Below are 10,752 nucleotides of genomic sequence, written 5' to 3'. Positions count from 1 at the left end.
TCTGAGTTGATAAAAAACAAAGATCGCTTTGATTGAAAAATACAGTGATTCTTGGCAGATATAATTGGACAAGTCAGAATCAGTTACAGGAGTCACATACATCACAATCTACCTCCAAATACCATTACTGTAGTTAGACCCTAGTTACTCATCACCGATAGACCAACCTAGATAACATGTCTGCTTCTTAGTATTTTGTCTTAATGTGTACCAAGAAAATAACTTAGAGCAGTGGTTCTCAATCAATGGCAACTTTGCTCCATTCCCCTCCCCAGGGGACAATGGCAGTGTTTGGTTGTCATAATGAGGGAAGGGGTGCTACTGGCATCCACAGGGAGGAGTCCAGGGATACTGCCAATTGTCCTACGGTACACAGGGAAGCCCTTCAACAACAGAATTTTCTGGCCATAATCAATAGTGCCAAGCTTGAAAATGTCAATAGTCTCAAGGTTCAGAAGCTGACTTAGAGTAATTAAAAAGTATGCATTCTGGGATGAGAAAGCCTGTCTCAAGGCTCTGACGCATAACAGCATTACGGCTTCAAGCAAGCCTGTTAACATTTCCAAGCTTCAGTTTCTTCCTCTGTAAAGTGGGGACAAGCCTTGCTGCTTTGCGGGCTGGCTGGAAAAAACGTGAGATAATGGAAGTGACAGTACTTGTCCCAGAATTAATGGGAGCTATTATGATCATTGCATTATTATTATTATTATTTACTTATTTTTCAATCACATGACAAAACAGAAGCACAACAAACTTGTTGGAAAGGTGTGCTATTGCTAATCAGACACCATGGCAAATAACCCCTCCATCCTCCCAGGAATAAACTAGTCTCACTTCAAACAATTGTTACAGTTAGAATCCAATTGACTCCAGACAAAAGTATGGAGATAATCAGCATATTAAAGCCAACACTATAACCATATGTTAATTATGTAAATGATTCATTTTAATCAGCTAGAACCATGTAAAGAGTAACTAGGAATGCAAATGCAGGGAGTTATTAAAAACCTCATTATTATTCATCTTGGTTCCATGCGTGAACGTAGCCATCCAAACAGATGAATTAATAGCGAGAGGAGAGATGAAAGGGCTTGAGGGAGAGTCTGCGGGACACCATCTGTCTGCCTTTGCTTCTTGCTAGGGCCTCCACTTTGCAGAAAAGCTGGATGAAGCATGCAAGAGCAGGCTTTGAGCTTCCTCTGGAAGACCTGGTCAGCCCCCGAGAGCTGCAGGAACATGTGGTTTCTGTTTGTTTGGGTGTGTTTGCTTTTTACTGTTGGGCTGGGGGAAGGTGGCATGGCTTGGAGTCAATCTCCTCTATTAAGTAGACTGTGGGTCCCACCAGACAGGGATCCCCCAATCCATGCCTGAGCTGTGAAAAACCTCCTTCTTCCTTCTTTTCCGTTTTCTCTTCCACCTTCATTACAACTTTTACCACCACCACACTATTTCTTCACCATCCTCCTGCTCGAGCCAGGAGGATCACCTAGGACTTCTTCCTCTGTTGCAGGTTCATTGTGTTAAAAAGAAGAAAGATTCACCACACTTCTCATTCCGTAAAAAATGAATGAAACCTCCTAGATCATTAGAGTGCACTTTCTGTGTCGCTTAATCTGAAGATAACTGTCTGGCTTGCTTTTCTCGCCATTAATTCCCTAAACTGTAGAAGGACATACACTCCAATTTTTTAAAAGTGAATTAAGACTAAGAGTGTTTTGAGATCTCCATGAAAACTTTTTAAGCATATAAAGACTGTGTGAATGATGCTGGTTTTCTGGTAATATGTAAACTTTAAAATATGGGTCTTTTTGAGATAAATAGGGAAAGAAAACCCAAAATGGATAGACTATCCAACACTAATTTAAAAATACTTATAGCCTGTCTTCTCTTTTTTTTTTTTTTTTTGAGACATTCTCACTCTGTGGCTCAGGATGGAGTGCAGTGGTAGGATCTCGGCTCACTGCAACCTCTGCCTCCTGGGTTCAAGTGATCCTCCTGCCTCAGCCTCCTAAGCATCTGGGACTACTGGTGTGTGCCACCATGTCCAGCTAATTTCTGTATTTTTAGTAGAGATGGGGTTTCACCACATTGGCCAGGCGAGTTTCAAGCCCCTAACCTCAGCTGATCCACCATCCTCGGCTTCCCAAAGTGCTGGGATTACAGGCATAAGACACCATGCCTGGCTCTCTCTTTAGAGTAAAGATTATAAACTGGTGACCCTTAGGCTAATGATGTGTTTGATCTGTGTGTGTGTGTGTGTGTGTGTGCACGTGCATGTGTGCACGTGCTCATGCACACATATATATGCATATATGTATCATCATAATGAATATCCTCACAGAAATCTGGATTTTTAGTTTCTTTTGAAATATCAGAAAATCTGACAATGCAGAGCCTGTACTATTGCAGAGAAAAAACAAAATGACTGCGGCTAAGGAGAAGCTGCCTCCTTTAGATAGAACATATGGGATGGGACATTTGTTCTGTGTTTCTCCACTATTCCCATCGAACTGACTGATGCACATATACAGAATTTTGTGAGCATCAGAGTCTGGAGTTAGAGGCTATGGCAAGCTGATTAGATCTCCATCTCTTCCATTAACTCCAGAATGCATACCTGGAATAGATGCTTCATGATGATATAGGCAGAGCGTCACTCCTCTTTCCTAAGAGGCCACATACGCATTTCTGTGGCAAACAACAGAGCCCAAATCAAACACATGCCTAAGGATTTGTCAGGGAATCCATCGAAGAGAGAGGGACCAGAGGAAGACTGCCCAAAGTGACAGATTTACACCTGATTCTGTGCAGCTGTGCTTGTGACAGGACTTCTTCAGAACCAACGTGATGATGACTACAAACCGAACTGCAGTCTTTATCTCAAAACAGCAACTCTCAAATGCACACATTGTGCTGATTTACAGTGTCGTCTTTGCAAACAGTAAGATGGGGGCTGGGGCCTCAGCCATTCCCCAGAATGTCATTGCCAACGCCACCCAGTCCAGGAGAGCATCTTTCCCAAGTCACTAAATGGGCTCGCCGGCAGCATTTCATGATTCACTGACACCATAGTGTCTAAGACCAAAAAGAAAAAAAAAAAAAGGTGGGGGGTTGGGGAAAATCAAGCCAGAAAACCCATCTTCAATTCATTTCACACCAGACTTAAAAACACGTCCACCTGACAAAAGTACAATCGATCATTTCAATTCATTTTTAAAAGAGTAAACACGCTCAAAATTAAATGATTTGGGGGGATGAAAAATAAGGACATCCAAAAAGCTCTATGTGCTTTCTTCTTCATATTCTAATTCTTTCATGTGTCTCTGCCTGATGTCTCCTAATGTACTTTCACTGGAATCCCATTTTTGATCTTTAATCCCTTTATGTGTTTTTCTGTGCTTACTCTTGAACGCCTTTGTGGCTGCCATAATTGGGTCTCTGGCACCATTTTAATAGGGCTTAGCACAATGCAGGCTTGACAAATTTCATCTAAGTGGGAAAAAAAAAAAAAGAAAACTATCAATATCATCAGAGAAACTGACCAGAGTTTCAAATACATTGCAACAAATATATCAACTAGGACACAAGCCGACTAAGGCAGCCTCCTAAGGTTGGACCAGGGAGGAATGACAGAAATCATCTCAGGCTGTGCCTCAACAGCCTGTCTGCCCTGGAGGGTTTATCAGTTCACAAGTCTGGAGGCAGAAGGCTCGGCCAGATGATTTTTTTCAAGGCCAAACTTGGTTCAGCCATAAATGTCAGGGCCCAGCTTCCTTGGAAACATGCACAGCCTTCGTTTCCTCTCTAGGTGCCATGCCTTTGTGATTTTCAGCCAGGGTGCTCAACGATCTGGCAATGGCTAAGTGACATTCTCTGACACAGCTCTGCTGGAAACAACGTCGGATTTACAAATGTCCTGGCAATAAGAGAACACGCAATGGCAGCAGACACCAGTGGGGTGGCAGCCTGGCTTAAAATCATCCCGGTTTCTCTGGGAAAGGCCTCAATACACATGTTTGAGGGTCAGCTACCACGTCTGTGCCACATGACCCAGCTCTGTACCTAGGCTATAGCTAGTTGGCTCAGTGATGAGCCCTGGACCTCCGCCAGGCCAATCAAAACCTTCCCTGAGAGTTTCTGACACAGAGTCTTTCTGTTTTGATATCAGAGGATGAGTCTTCTCACCTATCTTCTCTTAGCAGTCATATTTCCCACCATGTGCCACCATTAAGGATAACTATTGGCAGCCGTATTTCCCACCATGTGCAGGAAGCTAGTTTGTGGAAATGAAACTGACACAAAGAAAGGAGACAAAGACGGAGAGTCTTCGGGTATTAATATTTTCCCTGGGTCCCAGCCACCCCGGCTGTAGTCACATAAGAGATACCTGTATCTTCCCTGTTGAGTCATCACTTTGCATCCATTGACTTCAGTTGTGTTTACATCTCTTACTAAAACAGGGTTTCTCTATCTCTGCACTCTTGATATTTTGGGTGCCATAATTCTGTACTGTGGGAAGTGAAGTGCCTTTACTGTACCCTGCCATCTTACTGTTTGCAAAGACGATGCTGTAAATCAGCACAAAGTTCTGTGCCTCGGCACATGTTTAGCAACCTCCGTGGCCTCTATCCCGTCGATGTCAGCAGCATCACCCCGCACAATTGAGACAAGCAAAAACGTCTTCACACATTTCCAAATGTTCCCTGTGGGGGAAAAAATCACTTCTTCTTGAGAATCACTGCATTAAAAGAATTTTAATGCAGCAATTCAACATTAATAACCAACAAGGTTCTTTTGTACCACCTGGCTATGGCTATGGTTTGGTGCATGGATTGAGACTATAAAAAAAGGTAAGTCCCCATTTAGATTCTCAGTCTCGGATATACTCCAAATTCTTCCTTGAGACAAAGTATCTGGCAAGGTCCTTCACGTATATTTATTACCCCGTTGAGCGTATCATCTGTTTCTCTGGTTTCTGGTGACATTTATGTCTCACAAAGATGTTTATGGTTATGAAGAGGAAAAAAAAGTCTCTCATGCTCATGATACTGGTCTTCAAATCCTATCCATCATGAGGTTGTATATGTTTTGTACTGGGATGGATAGATGGATAGACCATTGATAGATGATTGATAGACGACAGACGGATGGACGGATGGATGGATGGATGGACGGATAAATGATTGATTGATTGATTGATTGATAGATAGATAGACAGATAGATAGATAGATTCCCCAAAAGAATCATTCTGATCACTGTAGGTCTCAACAATGCATCAATAGTCAGAGTGCTTGGCATCTAATTGACATATTCAGTAGTATCCAGTAAACCTTCCTAACAGCATCTTGATATCCTTTTACAGAAATTGTCTGTTCCTTGTTAGTGAGCAGAAAAACAAGTATGTTGCCCTCACAATGGGAGCTCTAAAGATTTCTTCCGACTTCTTCCAACAGATTACCTTAGAGAGAGAACGCAACCAGCAAGTATTCCCTGCCCTGGGACTCCAAATTTTAACCAGAGAGATTTGGTGATAGAAAAAGTGACTAGAGGATGATTCAAATGGAAGAAAAGGCATCCACTCTACAACCAGCCTCTAATGGCTGAATAATTCTCTTCTGGGATCCAGGTTTTTTGGGTTTTTTTTTTTTTCAGTCTTCCTGATTTCATATGAGCTACTCAATATCCTCCCAATAAATGCTCTCCCTTGCCAAAGATAGTCCAAGTAGATTTCTAGTACTTAAAACTCAGCAACCCAACCTGATACTGCTAATAATGGTCAAATGAAATGTTAAACATGCACAAAAAAACGCTAGCATCTCAAGATCTATGAATTAGCACCATAATATAGTCATTTTTTTTCCTATTAAAAAGGACAAATTCAATAACCTACATTTAATTCCGAGGCCCTTTCTCCATTGTAATTGCAAGATAAACAGATCTCATACTTCAAAGGGCTCCGTCTTTCCTGGCAGCCAAGTGCTTAGAAGATGGGAAAGCCGCTAGCCTGGCACATCCCAAGGTACTGAAGTAACAGACAAGAGCTCATCAGACGTAAGCTGAGCTGTTGTGGACTCCTGAACCCCACCATTACCAACAGACGGGGAGAGATGGATTCCTAATCTTTAAAATGCTTTGAAAAGATGTGAACTTTAATAGGACTTGGGAGTCCCAAAGCTGACTGGTTGTTCTACTTTTCCATCACACCTACAAATACAATCTTGCTTTGTCTTCCTGTTCAAAAATATTTCCCCTCAAATGTCCTCTTTTCCTCACCATAACATACCAGGAAGGCCATACGCCTCTTCCCACTTCTGCTGAAGTGCCAACAATGAAGCCCAGAAGCCAACATGTGCTAACCAGCCCCGTCCCTCCCCCTCCACCCAGATAATAAACATCAAGAAGGCTGAAGGGAGATTCTGGGCACTTATTCTCGGCCCCTGAAACCAAAACACAGCTACTCAAACGTCTATAGAAGAATCATTAAATGCTCCATAAAATGTACTTAGCCGTAAGCAAAAAGGTTTTGTCCTCCAACAAAACAACTTAAATGGAGCCAACAAAAGCGATCCGATGGCTTTAAGTCCCAGTGTGTTTAAAGGTTCTGTGAACTCATGGTGACCTTTCCCCCAGCTGCTCGGCACACTGCCTTAAAAGCCAGGCGACCCATTTTATGCCAGGCACTTTGCCAGGCTGAGAGGCCCACAAGATCCCAGTCTTTATTTATTTATTTTTTTTCCTTTACTAGCTCCAGGGGTGACCTCGGAGGAAGGATTGAGTCTGGCTCAGACGCTGTTCTAAGGGCTCCGTGCTAGCCATTTCATTGGCCGCTCATGGCAAGATAAAGGAATTGGCTTTGTTTTACCCCCTTGGACAGAAGAAGTTATTAAGTCTCACCCATTGCAAGTAACACATAGGTAGTTAGATGGCAGACAGGATTTCTCAGCAGCTTGATAGATTTATTTGGAGGATTTCCCCCCCACCAAGTGTCACAGCAGACAAGGAACCCAGACCCCAGGAAGTCAGGATGGAGGCTGACCGCAATCTGCTGTGCAGTTCTGTCCCTGCCAAAGCCTCTAATAATGAAAATAGCAACTACAGCCCCAGCAGTCACAGCCCAAGAGCAGCAGTAACCACCACCATCGGCGCATCCCATTACGCTCAATGATCCGGGCGCCACGCTGGGTGATTTACAGGCCATCCTGCTTAAGCCTCAGGAGACCTTCCATGTGGGTCTCATCCTATTTTTCATAGATTAGGAAACAAAAGCTCAGAGAGGCTAAGTGACTTGTCCAAGGTCACACACTAGTGCAGAGCTGAGTTAGGAATTGACTCCAGCTACATCTGACTCTCACATCTGGGCTCTTAGCTGGTATATTATAAAATACACATGCTGTCTTCTGACCCGCTGCTAAGCCACTTCTCTGGCAGTGAACACTTGAAATGCACACACACACATATACACACACAAACATACACTAACATACACCCAAAACATATATACAAGAACATGCATACACTAACATGCACGTACTAATATACACATGAAATATACACACACTAACACACATACACAAACACAAAAAACATGCACATACTAACATACACACAAAACACACACTACACACAAAACATATACACAAGAACACCCACACACTAATACACACACTAATATACACACAAAATATACACACAGTAACACACATATGCAAACTAACACAAAAAACATACACATACTAACATACACACAAAACATACACTACACACAAAACATATACACAAGAACAGCCACACACTAATACACACACTAACATACACATACACACAAAACATCCACACACTAACATACACACACTAACACACATATGCAAACTAACATGCACAAAAAATACATATACTAAGACATACACAAAATACACATACACACAATCATACACACACTACCACACATACACACACTAACACACACACTAGCATGCACAAAAAACATACAATAACACACATACACTAACATACACACAAAACATCCACACACTAACATACACACTAACACACGCAAACACACAAAAAACATACACGTACTAACATATACACAAAACACACACACTAACACACATACACACAAAACATATACACACAATCATATACACACTAACACACATACACACACTGGTATACACACGAACATACACACGGTTTGCCTCTCAATGCAGCCTCGAGTCTCTCTGTTTTCGCTTACTTTCACCAGCATGCCTCAAGCTTCTTTGAATCCTCACCCTGCCAGGCCGGAACGTGGCTCAGCCATATCCAAGCATCCTTCCCTGCTGTCTCCCACCTGTTTGGCGTGTGTTTGGTTGCTTTAGTTATCCCTATAAGTAGAAACAAGGCCAGGAGCAGCTGCAAAGGAAATATCCTCCTCTGCCACCTGCCACCCTCGGACTCACCTGGTCTAACCTGGATTTACTCCATTTCATGGACTAGGAGGGTGTCAAGCAGGGGACCAGGTAAACCTCAGTCAAGCAAAAGAAACCGTTCTTTCAAGCTTTGGGGAAGTGCTGCGGCCTCGTTCTTTGATGCAAAATGGTTTTAATCTTCCCCGAGAGCAAACATCTGCTTAATGCAAAGCTTTCTAAGTCAATTTAGGCCTCCTCTAAGTGCTACCTAGAAGCTCCACTGCTATTACAGGCAGGCCCAGTGAGATGGAACGACTACAAAATGTGCAATGACACAAACAGGCCTTCAGAGCCCAGAACCCACACAACACCAAACTGGCTTCACTGAGCAGGTTCATACACAGGTTACGAGCAGAAGCCTGGAAAGAGGGCTGGCAAGTGGAGGAAAGTGGACACTTTCTGTCCCTGGGCCTGTGGTCTTCAACAGTGACTGAAACACCCCCAGCAGGCAGAGTTTGCCAACATCTACCAAGCCACAAAGCCAGCTTCCTGGTTGGGTTGATTCCTGTTCATTCTTTCTAATCATGGCATACAGAGGTTGAGGACTCAGGTTGCCTTTGGAAGGAAAGAAGGAAAATTCATACCCGGTGGATCAGACTCTCCAAGGATAGGGATACATTCAGGGACTCTAAATAGATACTCGAAGATGTCAAGGTGACCCGGGAAATCTCTGGGAGGCAAGGCTGGAATGTACAAGCCTAATTAACGGCACTGTGTGAAGAAAGAGAAAGTGAAAAGGAGACTTGGCCAACACGGGTAGGAAAAACGAGATCCCAGTGTGTGGGACATTGGCTGTGTGTCGACAGCATTATCCAGAGAAGATTTACAACAGATCCCAGGGACACAGGCGCTCCAAGCAAGGGAGAGGAATTCTGTATCATGGAGAGGGATCATTCCTTTGGCCTTGTTGTGGCCTGCAGGAAACGTCCTTTCAAACAACTCACTTCCCTAGGCACCTGCTTGGTCCTCAGGCAACACATTACCTTCCTGGGCTTTCTGATATCAGGAAGGTTGTAGCTAGGATGGGTTATGTGCATTTTTCAAGAATTAGTAAAGGCTTCTCCCATTCTCCCTAATATTCACACATGTGCACACACACATCATACATACAAGCACACTGTAGACCACTTCATTTATTTTAGCCACATATGAAGCAGCAAAGCCACCATTACTCATCTTCTCAGGGTCACTGTTTTCAGTTGACCACAGTTTGACTAACATGTGACACATTTTGACTCTATTCTAAGAATTCTAGGCCACTGGGGAAAATAGGATATTTCTAGGTTTATTAAATGTAATTACAACATAATGCCATGCTATATATAGCATGTGACATGTAGAATGCATGTGGTGTATTAAATAATATATACACGAGATAAAGTTCCATCCATCTGTCTTTTGGTTGAATTCCATTTTCATCATAGGGGGAGGGAATATTTAAGTTGTCTCATCTATAGAAAGACTATATAGTGTAATAAAAAGTGATTTTCCATAGTGGTAATTTAAAAAAAAAAATTTTTTTTAACACAGAGTCTCGCTCTGTCACCCAGGCTGGAGTGCAGTGGCACAATCTCGGCTCACTGCAAGCTCCACTTCCCAGGTTCATGCCATTCTCCTGCCTCAGCCTCCCCAGCAGCTGGGACTACAGGTGCATGTCTCCACGCCCAGCTAATTTTTTGTATTTTTAGTAGGGACGGGGTTTCACCGTGTTAGCCAGGATGGTCTCCATCTCCTGACCTTGTGATCCGCCTGCCTCAGCCTCCCAAAGTGCTGGGATTATAGGTGTGAGCCACCGCGCCCGGCCCAGAGTGATTAAATTTGAGGTTCAGCACAACATCCTTGACATTGCTGATGGAGAGACGTGCTGTAGACAGCAAGGCATTGTGGACAGAGGACGCAAACAGAGGTTTAACGCAAGAGCCCCAAATCGGGACGCAAGGATGGGTACTTCAGATGATTCACAGCCAAGTGACTAATTCCCACCAACTTACTGCTCCCTTCCTCAGCAACCTTATATATCAAGATCCATAGGGAGTAGTAATAAGCATTTAGTTATTTAATGAAGGCAAATTATTTTCCCTAGTACCACACATACAAACACACACAAACACACCTGGAGGCACACACATACACAGACATACATGCAATTCGGTGGCATATAACAGGTGCTTACTATGTGATAAACATTTTACATATGCTATGTAGCTACATGCTACATACAGCTATATACTATTTTACATATCCTGTGACAGTTCATTTCCTTCTCACAATAGTCCCTCTGAGAGGTCAGGGTCAGAAACC

The 10,752-nt window shown here is 43.1% G+C and overlaps 1 protein-coding gene and 1 long non-coding RNA gene across 46 annotated transcripts in view; both read right to left on the bottom strand.

Annotated features, from left to right (window-relative positions):
* Window positions 1–10,752, bottom strand: part of RBFOX1 (RNA binding fox-1 homolog 1) — a 2,485,711-nt gene that overhangs the window by 342,306 nt on the left and 2,132,653 nt on the right. The window lies entirely within an intron of this gene.
* Window positions 1–10,752, bottom strand: part of LOC144337930 (uncharacterized) — a 60,811-nt gene that overhangs the window by 30,332 nt on the left and 19,727 nt on the right. The window lies entirely within an intron of this gene.

The sequence above is a fragment of the Macaca mulatta genome, chromosome 20, assembly GCF_049350105.2.
Source record: "Macaca mulatta isolate MMU2019108-1 chromosome 20, T2T-MMU8v2.0, whole genome shotgun sequence".
NCBI classification, from domain to species: domain Eukaryota; kingdom Metazoa; phylum Chordata; class Mammalia; order Primates; family Cercopithecidae; genus Macaca; species Macaca mulatta.
The sequence above is the reverse complement of the archived record's forward strand: the minus strand, read 5'-3'. Positions and strand labels throughout refer to the sequence as shown.